We start from the raw sequence: 11,454 nt of genomic DNA on the forward strand, positions 1-11,454 counted from the left end.
AGTCTGTCATGCATATGAATATCAAAAGTTGTACCATTTTTGTGAATGAGTCGGTTCTGTCCCTCTTTGAAGATTACTGTCGCTCCGTGTGAAATTGCCGCCTTGACAGAAAAGATGTCCTGAGAAAATGATGGCACGTAAGTGCCTCCGTCAACATCACGTCCACAATGCGGCCATTGCTGTTTTTCAAACGCAATTTAGCGGTACCTTTCTTCAGCGCGATACCACTGGCCTGTTCTCCATCAGCCAGCTCCAGAATGTGGCTCTGAGGCTTGAAACTTAAGTCGAAATCCACGAACTTCTCAATGTCCGTAACGATGTGTTTAGTAGCTCCAGAATCTACCATGAGACCTTTCATTTCCACTCCATCAACCGGGACTTTATTCACCTGCTCCACCATAAACGCGAATGTGTGATCCTCCTTTTCATCCATTGCTTGCTTAACTTTATCCCGCTTTCTTCGACGACAGTGCACGTCTTTATGCGAGGTGCTCTTACAGAAACTACACCATTGTCTCCGTTCTCCGCGCTCTCCAGCAACCACCGTGCACTCCGCGGCTTTATGACCTTTCTGGCCACAGTTGTAACAGGTAAGTCTCATGCTCCAGTTGTCCCTTCCTTTAACTTTCATTACGCTGTCCTCTCCCGAACCAGCAGTGCTAAACTTCTCGGTGCTTTCATAGCTCCTCAGTTTTACTTTAAAGTCTGCAAATGATAGTTTTTCATCACTCTGCGTAACGAAAATGGAGAATGGTTTGAAAGTATCGGGCAAACCTTTTAGAATCATGGCAGTCAATAAATCATCGCTTAAAGTCTCTCCCGCATTTCGCAATGCTGTGATGGCAGTCTCTGCACGAATAATGTAATCTGTAACGGTTTCATTTACACCTTTCTGAAGAGATGTCAACTCCGTATACAAACTTATCACACGTGGCTTTCCCTTACCAGCGTAGTGATCTCTCAAAATCTCTAACGCCTTCTTGCCATCATCCGCGGCCTCTCTCATCACAAGCGACAGGCTTTTGTCGTCTAATAGTTGGATCAGAACTGCGTATGCCTCTTCGTTTTTACTATCACCGTCTTCCTCATCCGCACCTTCATCATCCACAGCTGATGCTTCACCCAGTATGGTGGATTTCAATCCCAGAAGACGCAAGTGTGCAAGGAACTTTGCTTCCCATAATTCGTAATTCTTTTCCTCTCCGTCGAAACATAATCGATTCCATCGGTTCCCAAAGTCTTTACTGGGCCCATAACCTGTTGGCGCTGCCATTTCAGTTAGAACTTTTTAACCGGTCACACATAACGGAGGATAAAAGAGTTACAACTCAGACACAAACTGGCGTTTAGCCTGCACTCACACACAAGAGAGTAGCGGCCTTTTTATTAATGATTGCACACACCTGTGTAAGTTAACTCCGCCCACTTCATGAGAATTACTCACACTCAATTTAGAGAACATATTTACATAAAATCAACACTAAGCGTTAAATGAGTGATACTTGGTTAAACTTGTTTTTGCACTGTTGTTTGTATAATTCCACTGTATATATACTACTCTGCGGTGATATTGTTTTGTAGCTAGTTATTCTTCTGAGGCTGCTGGTCTTTGAGAGCTTATAAACAAATTTTATGATAGTTTTATAATGACAGTAAAGTTTCTATTCTATTCTATTTTATCTTGCAGTGTAGGGTCTAGTGTTTAATTCAGTATTTACATTACCAATGGTTTTGGACAAATATGTCATTTAATGTGAAACGTTGTAAGTGTCGATATGAGGCTAATCAGATTCTCAAGTGTGCGGTATTTCAGCAATCAGTGCTGCACTTGGGTGAGATTCAAGCGGATCATTTATATTTCGAACAACTAATTGCGTGATACAACATAATGTTTGTTAGTACATATCCTGCATGCCGGTGAACACTGAACAGCAATGCATGCATGATGACCTTAAATTACTTTTAATGGTTATATGGTCATACAGATAAAAACTTTGTGCGTCTGTAAAGTAATATTTAAAACATGATGCGCTTTCTGCCGGCTGCCCCATCGGGTTCTGTGCGTTTGTGAAGCGCGTCACAAAAAAGAATTGAAAATTGTCATATCATTTTAAATTCATTTTGTTAATAAGCTAATTATTTAAGTGCAACTTATTTCGTGTATGCCTATTTATTTTATTAAATTTCCTCTATACACATAATAGCTGCAGGTGCGTGATGTGACTGACCATCATCATTGTTCTGTTGTTTTTAGGATATTTTAGATAATGTTTATGACAACGTCAATCAAGCAAGGAATTAATTTCTATATTTTAAATAGTCTGTCTGCCCCAACGAGCTGCAGTTGTGGCGGAATGAGTCCGGCTGCGCTGTCTACCCGTACAGCAGCTGGATTCGCGGTCCCGAAAGCTGTCAATCATCTCCGTCTCTCAATGATTATTGTGAAAGTATGACGTAAAAATCCTAAATATCAAACATGTTTGATAAGATCGGGGCGGCCCCGATTTGCTTGAGAGCATATCGGAAGGTGTAAGTTTAGATTTTTAAACGTCTCACATTACAGGATAATCCGGGCCGAACTTCGGAGCCGATCAAGGTCCATTGCCCGATTTTCCCTCGGATTCGCGGGAGGGGAAAATCGGGGTAAATTCGACCCGATTATCCTGTGGTGTGAGCCAGGCATAACTGTATATTAACTGTTACAACCTACTGGACTTTAATAATGGAGTTTTTGAAATATTAAGATTATAACGTTTTTAGGATTGGCCTATGTAAGAATATTTGGTAACACTTTACAATAAGGTTGATTAGTTAACATTAGCTAATGTATTAACTAACTTGAACAAACCATGAGCAATACATTTGTTACAGTATTTATTCATCTTTGTTAATGTTACTTAATAAAAATGTAAGCTTTAATTGTTTGTTCATGTTAGTTCAGAGTGCATTAACTAATGTTAACAAGATTTTAATAAAGTATTAGTAATTGTTGAAATTAACATTAACAAAGATTAATAAATGCTGTATAAATGCAGTTCATTATTAGTTCATGTTAACTAATGCAGCTAACTAATGTTAACTAATATAGCTTGAGTGACCGGATGGAATTCAAGCGTAGTTCAGGCAGAGCACTGATCGCTAACTACTCCAGCTGACGCTCAGCTGCTTAATCACTCTCACCTGCTTTAATCAACAGTATTTAAGCAGTTAATCAGACGCTCTGTAGCTACTCTGTCGCACAGACAATTTTACCGAGTCTGTCGCACAGACATTTGCATAGCAGATTGTAGACTGAGCCAGTACTAATGCGATCGATAGAATTTTATTCCTTACCCTTTTCGGCGTTACCATGGCTTGCTCGGAATCGGAAGATGTTGCAATACTCTCTGTGGAAGTGCCGGAAGACATCCATTCCATACAGGTATTAAGATAATTTGTGCGTATATCTCCTGTCAAGCCCAAAGAACTTATGTTTCCGTGATCTTTGAACGCGCTTTTCAGTGCGTGAGCTTTGAGTTTGTGCACGTATGCGCACTGGAAAAGTTCACTTTAGTATCTTTGTCGCTCAAATAGTCTAAAATCGCTATGTCACTGTAAACAATAACTTTCTTATCAACAGTATAGCAGGATGTTCTATTAACAGCATTTCATGCAATATTTAGGACCAATGTGACTACAAGCAAGGAGTATGTCCGTCATTCGTTCCAATTCATTTCGATATAAATCGTTCAGGTCACCTTGTAGTGTCAGTGTTTGTTGTTTTAATTGATTGCCTCAAAAATTCGACAGTTATAGTTTTACAGCAGTTCGTGTCTTACACTTGATTTAACGTCCCGAAGGCAGTCGCTCTACGCATCTTCAACAAGCATGTAAGCATAAGAAACCAGTGTTGCCAACTATTTTCAATGGAAAGTAGCTAAGGTTGCTTGGAAAGTCAATAGTGTCTGTCTGCGGAGTGCAAGAGAGGGGCGTGCCGTTAAGCGGCGTAACTTTTAGCAGGGGGCGGAAATTTAAGTTGTCCAAGTCACACAGAATTTCGCGAGATGTCCGACTTCCGCTAAACTGACACGGCACATCCGATAGCTAGTTATTAGTAAGACGATTGTTTATAACTCTCTTTCAACTTTAGCGTAATGACAAATAACGTTACTGCCGTAAATATTTTAAATTGAGGGCACGGAGGAAGCTTCATAAGACGCTCGGATGGTCTTATATTGTTTCATCCATCGTCATTGTTAACGTAGGTAGACAATATGGCCATATACGGCATATATGGACATATTTACCAACCTAAAATTATTAAAGTACCGAGGCATACCAATATTTAAATCGTGAACTGTTACACAGTGAGGGTGATTTCGTTTTTTTTTTTAAGTAAATGTGCACCTCAGACAGTTTAATATGTATTAAACCAAGATGAAATTCATTTGCAAACTTGCAAAGACTTAATTCTTTTTAAGTTTTAAGAGGAATCTACAGAGCTCACGTGGTTTTATAAGAAATGGCACAACAGGTGACATTGTAAAGGTTTATAAAAATAACCATTCACAACAGGTAACATCTTGTGACATTGTAACGGTTTATAAAAATAACTTTTCACAACAGGTAACATCTGGTGACATTGTAAAGGTTTATAAAAATAACTATCCACAACATGTAACTGGTGAGATTGTAAAGGTTTATAAAATAATTATTCACAACAGGTAACATCTGGTGACATTGTAAAGGTTTATAAAAATATCCTTTCAGCAAGATCACCCTGCAATAAATTATAACACAGCATTATGAGAGGCATAGTAATGTCCAATGGTGCCAGCTCAACACATTGGTGCAGTTTCCCAGGCAGGGCTTAGTCAGGGGTGCCTAAACTCAGTCCTGGAGGGCCGGTGTCATGCAGAGTTTAGCTCTAACTTGCATCAGGGCACCTGCCAGTAAGTTTCTAATATGCTTAGTAAGACCTTAATTGGCTGCTTCAGGTGTGTTTGATTAGGGTTAGAGCTAAACTTTGCAGGACACAGTTTGGAAACCCTTTGTTTACATCAGGGGTGACCAACCCTGTTCCTGGAGATCCACCCTCCTGCATATACCAGCTCCAACCCAGCTTTAACAAACACACCTGACTATAATTTTAAGGTAGCCCTGAAATGCTTGATTGGCAGGTTCAGGTGTGTTTGATTGGGGTTGGAGCTGAACTCTGCAGGACAGTAGATCTCAAGACACAGGTTTGGTCACCAATGGTTTAGATTAAACCAGGACTGGGCACTTATATTAGGACATTTTAGTTTTTTACAAACAAACCTTACAAAAACAAGACTGGTGTGCATCTTGAAACAAAACAATGGCACTGATATATGTTGAGATGTGTCAGTACAAGGTATTTTCTTAATTACAGTAGCTCAAACATGCATTTTTGCCCGGGAACAGTAAAAGCCCTGTCTGGAAAACCGCCACATTGTTTTACCATAACAGATATGGGTTGTTTAAGGTTGAGTTGTGATTTTGAAGTGTAGACAGATGGATCATCCTATTGTATTTCTGCATCACAGTTAAGGTGCATGTGGATGGTATCACCCTCACAAGTTGTCCACTGCATCACTTCACATCAATGCAGCTGTGAAAATAATAACCATAAACAAACATATTTTACATTTGTACTTAAAATAAGCTTACATTATGAGAATATACAATGGCACCCATACTTAAACAGAATAGGGTTTGAGAGAGATACATTAAAAACGAGACAGTAGTACACACAACCTTTAACTCCAGTGTTATTATGACGTTTAATAGGTCATTAATTAATAAACTGTCATTTGAAATGTCGACAACTTACAGGAATAACTGTAAGATTCTAATGTACCATAATATCTACTATCGTAAATAGGAAAATATATAGGTGGGCAATGAAACTCATGCAAGATTTGTTGCATTTTGTTAACTACTCGTTACTGATCATAAGTGTAATCATAGAACGGACTTCACAAATCTAACATTAGGCTAACAACACATAGCTAACGTTAGCGAGCTTACCTGAAACGGTCGACCTTAATTCAGCCCCTGGCGTGACTTCTTAACATGTGTCGTAGCCGAACCATTTCTCGGGAAAAGGATGTTCGTCAGTCGGCTTCCCGTCCATTAAAATTGGTACGAACAAACATGAGGGCGCTTGGATGAGCAACTTTAATAACGCCTTTAGCCACCGTATCTCTATGCGGGCAGAAGAGAAGACAGAATGACAACTTCTCGTCCTGACGTCTCGCGTGGTTCTGTGTAACTTGGACAACTTAAAGTTACGCCCCCTGCTAAACGTTACGCCCCTTAACGGCACGCCCCTCTCTTGCGGTCCGCAGACAGACCCATCTCTGGAAAGTCGCTAAATGTCGCTAGATTACGTCATTGCGTCATTTGCTTAACAGTGACGCCATCACGTCACATTTGCATTCTTACTACACTGGCTTAATACATTATTTCACGTTTCTCTTTCTTTCTGAACTGTCAAAAATGTTATTTTAAGACACATGAATGCTTGAAAATGTTTTCTCGTTTGTTTATCTGCTTATGTTCTCATAAAACGAATGTGTGTAGGTTCATGTTTATATGGCCAAACAGTCCAGTTTCAAACATACACTGATAAATGATGGGAAACGTTGTTTTGTAGGTAAATAGCCCATTAACGCGTCAGCTCCGTACAGTTTGTCTGTTCTAAATGTGCTGCTGCTCAGCTCCCTCAAGTACATTTATTTTATGTACAGTGATTCATTTTATTCAAAGACCATTTTATATTTATATCTCGCCATTAATGTAAGCCATCGCGGGATCCGCCTGCTCCGGCTTCCCGCATGCACGTTTATGCTGTCTGGACGCGGATAGATAACCACTTCTCCTGCCCCGATTGCAACTGGGAGAGACTCTGCTCTGCTGCGCAAGGACTAGACAGCCTGTGAAGGCTTTGGGTCGGGGGTGGAGCCCACAGAAGCAGCGGTAGCTGCTCATTGAGAAGAGTGAATGTCACGTAAAAAGTCTCCAACAATGCCAAGATGTAAGAAACATCTTGCACGCGTTATCTCGTGTTGGGGGTCCGTTAATTAATGATTAACTAATGTCAACCTCAGCTGTCCTTCATTTTATTTCTCTCCTCTGAACCTGCCTGTTCCAATCTGATGAATATCAGGGAACCGCGTTCCCTTTTGAGGTATGCTACCCAACATGCCAGGAGCCGCGTACTCCGAGACAAGCAGTCTCTAGAAGTTATGCACTCAACTACGTTGTTGTGTTTGGGGGATACATGCAAAGGATGCATCTTAAAGGTGCAGTATGACAACCGAGCCCCTTGATTCCTCAGCCTTTGGCCAAATTCAGATATTTGTTATAATATATAAATATATTATATAATTTTGGTATTCTTAAGTGATCCTGACTGAAATATAGCTTGAGTGACCGGATGGAATTCAAGCGTAGTTCAGGCAGAGCACTGATCGCTAACTACTCCAGCTGACGCTCAGCTGCTTAATCACTCTCACCTGCTTTAATCAACAGTATTTAAGCAGTCAATCAGACGCTCTGTAGCTACTCTGTCGCACAGACAATTTTACCCACCACCTCCCCTTCACCTTCAATATCTCAGTTTCACAACCATTGCACCCCTTTTAATTATTTTCACGTGTAGCATACTAAAATGTTGGTTATGATAGGCTGGGGGATACATGCAAAGGATGCATCTTAAAGGTGCAGTATGACAACCGAGCCCCTTGATTCCTCAGCCTTTGGCCAAATTCAGATATTTGTTATAATATATAAATATATTATATAATTTTGGTATTCTTAAGTGATCCTGACTGAAATGAACCTTATTGTAAAGTGTTACCATATTTATATAACAACAGTTAGGCTATATATTGGTCAGCATGGCACATTCAAGTACACAATGACACTAGACTAAAATTATATGGGTTTAAATTAAATTTAATGTAGATTAAAATCTCATGGCATTTATTTGATTAAATTTAGACTGAAACTAAACGAATTCAGATGACAAAAATAACTAAAACTAAATAAAATTTTAGTCAAAAGACTATGACTATGTTTAATCTGTGTTTGTTCTGCCAGGTCAAAATTTTGAGGTGTTTGATTTCTTTTTTTATATTAGGAAGTAAAACCTCATAAATAAACTTTCTTGGTTTTCACTGACCTACAATGTCTCTTTGTGTTGAGGACTAGTGCATCTTTGAGCCAACATTCAGTACGAGTAAAAATACTTAAGTACTTTTAAATTGGGTTACTTTAATACTTTTACTCAAGTTGTATTTAAATTGGTGACTTGTAACTTGTAGTGGAGTAATTTTTACAGTAAGGAATCTGTACTTTTACTCAAGTATGGCTTTCAGCTACTCTTTACACCTCTGTTTAAATGCGATTGTCACTTCCAAAACCTTCTGGTGTACATGTGGACACTTCCTTCTCATCTTTCAGGAAACATTCTTGTTTGCTGCACCCCAAACATGTTTGTACATCAGTCTCTGTTAAACATATCGTATTGATTTAATAATCTTATAATAGATCTATTCATGCTTTTACTTTCAATATTCTGAAGTTAAAGGTCACATAACACACAGTGTTTCTGCTCATCTCATGTTAATCTTGAGTACCCATAGAGTAAATGGTAAATAGACTGCATTTATATAGCGCTTCTAAACAGGCCCATGGCCATCCAAAGATTTTAACAAGTTGCCTCACATTCACCCATTCACTCATACACCGAAGGCATATGTCAGCCATCCAAGGCACCATCCAGCTCGTCAGGAGCAGCTGGGGTTAGGTGTCTTGCTCAAAGATACCTCGACAAGTGGTCAGGTGGAACCGGGTTTGAACCAACAACCTTCCGGTTTGTAGACAACCTACATTGAACCACTGAGCCACTGTCACTTCTAGTAGAGTAGTATTGCATCCTTCATAGTTCTGAAGTGTCTTTAGTTTTATCAGATTTATAAAAGACAGATCAGCTCCAGCGCTACTTTCCCAGAAAAACCCAAACTCCGGAGGTGTACTGCGAGCAAGAGCAAGCAACACACACACACAACATTATCCAACTATCTCTGAATAACTTGATGATTCACTAAATCAGTGTTTCCCAATCCTTGTCCTCGAGGCCCCCCTGACAGAAAGTTTAGATGTCTCCTTATTTAACACACCTGATTTAACTCATCAGCTTGTTAGGGAGACATGTTTACCATTTTTGAAGTAGGCTGATAAGTTGAATCAGGTGTTTTAAATAAGGAGACATCTAAACCTTTCTGTCAGGGGGCCTCGAGGACCAGGATTGGGAAACATTGCACTAAATGTTTTTGCCGTTTACATTATGTAAACCTATACGATGATTGACAACAAAACACAGACATCATTTCAACAAAATCCTGAGTTAAACAAACGCACAGGCACAACTCCGCTGCTACCCCAGATAAGCAAACTACGGTATATACATTGTTTCTACACAGTCAAAAATAGGGGTACAGTAGGAGTCCATTTCTGTCCCCATAGGTACAATCTACACTAATGTACCCCATAGGGCTTATTATTGGACCTCAAGGTACATGTATGTACATTTTTGAGGGTCAAAAAGGTACATTTATGTCATAATGATATGAGATAAATGTACCTTTTAGACTTTATTTTATAATGATATTGAATCATTATATAGTTCCTCTGTCAGAACCTCATAATACCTTACAATGACTGTTGAAGAAGTAGATCCGGTCGGTTGTGTGTCTTATCATTTCAGTCATCAGTCAGGAAATTAAAAGTAAAACCATTTAAACATCATAGATCTATGATTATATATATATATATATATATATATATATATAAATAGTTTTACTGAGACTGAGACAAACATGTTTGGAGTGCAGAAAAACAAGAATGTTTCCTGAATATTAGGAACGTGTACAACACAAGGTTTTGGGAGGGACATTCGCATTAGAATGCATCCTGTACAAACGTCTCTATGTTATTGTTCAATATTTACTTTTAAATCAATTACTTATTTGACAAAAATGCTTTGTGTTGACCTCTGCTATTTGAGTTTAAGGTGTTTTGTTGACTTTTATGTAGAGAATGGTTTACCAAAACAATTGCAGTTCTTAGAACACAGTTGTAAACCAATTGCAATGCAGCTTGATGTGTTTTGTTTGCTGTCACGATTTTTGAGATTTATATGCTGGTGTTTGGTATCTGTGTATACAACACACCCCTATAGCTTAAAGGTTGAAGCAAGAACAAACAGGACAAGAGCTAAGAATCTAACTAAAGGAACAACAATGATCATCATGATGGTGACCTCAAACAAAACAGTCCATTATTCAGTTCATTTTCAGAAGACTGGATTTACCACTCAACAATTCTTTTTGTTTACAGATATTAAAGATGACATTTTATCAAGTTCAAGTTAGCTTCACTGTTATTCTGCTATATGTAGAGGCACACAAAAAACAAAAGCTTTACCTCACAGGACCTCACAGCCACTTCATTTTATAATCAAATTACCTATATGAAAGCTGATCAGCTGTATCTTCATCCGTGAGCAGATGAACTATATTTTTACATAATTTATATCAATTATATTGTGTACTAGAAAATAATACTTTTGGATTATATTCACATTCACTGAAACAAATCTTATACTAGCTTTTCCCAGGATGTGTCAACTTTGTGTTTTTAAAACACCTTTGTTATGGCAATGTAAAGTTAAATGGTGCAATTCTGTGATGGTTGGTAATTGTAAAGATTATCATTGAACTAATTGATTTACTCATCAAAAGTTTATTTTCTGTCAATAATGTAAATGAGATCTTTAGAACTTATCTAAAGAGCTTTAAAAATTTTGGACAAAGATTTACCACTTTATACATGGGACATACAAACATCAAGAATCGGAGTATGAATCTTAACCATGGTGACAAAAATTGTAAAAAGTTCATAATTTATCTATGCTGCAGTGCATGTTGGGAATCCTGAATGAGATTTGTAATTTGTTAATACCCAGCATGCATTGCAGCATGAAGTTTTTCAATTAATTGTCACCATGGTTGAGATTCATACTCTGATTATTGATGTTCTTGCGTCCCAATACAGTGGAAATTTGTTGTGCAAAGTTTCTAAAACTCCTTGTGAAAGCGCTGGATCTCATACACAAAATTTACAGGAAATAAACTTTTGATTAGTACATTAATTAGGTGACGATCTTTACAATTAAATCAACCACCACAGAATTACACTATTAACTTTACGGGCCCTATCTTGCACCCAGCACAATTGACTTTGTCAGTGACGCATGTATCATTTCGTATTTTGCACCGGCGCACAGCGGGTTTTTCCCTCCACAGACGCACGTCGGCAAACTAGGGAATGAACTTGCGCTCCCTGGGCGGTTCAGCGCAAAAAAGGAGGCGTGTTCCGGCGCAA

The 11,454-nt window shown here is 38.7% G+C and overlaps 1 long non-coding RNA gene across 2 annotated transcripts; it reads right to left on the minus strand.

Moving 5' to 3' along the window:
• Window positions 1-4,889: 4,889 nt before the first annotated feature.
• LOC129441802 (uncharacterized) lies at window positions 4,890-6,357 on the minus strand. Of its 2 annotated transcripts, XR_012369071.1 has the most exons (3): window positions 6,031-6,280; window positions 5,039-5,611; window positions 4,890-4,904 (listed from the first exon to the last, which is right to left on the minus strand). It is a non-coding gene; the product is annotated as an uncharacterized lncRNA (long non-coding RNA). The 2 variants fall into 2 exon arrangements; XR_012369070.1 differs by lacking the exon at window positions 4,890-4,904 and having other exon boundaries at window positions 5,297-5,611; window positions 6,031-6,357.
• Window positions 6,358-11,454: the final 5,097 nt, after the last annotated feature.

Source organism: Misgurnus anguillicaudatus, chromosome 3 (assembly GCF_027580225.2).
Source record: "Misgurnus anguillicaudatus chromosome 3, ASM2758022v2, whole genome shotgun sequence".
NCBI lineage: Eukaryota > Metazoa > Chordata > Actinopteri > Cypriniformes > Cobitidae > Misgurnus > Misgurnus anguillicaudatus.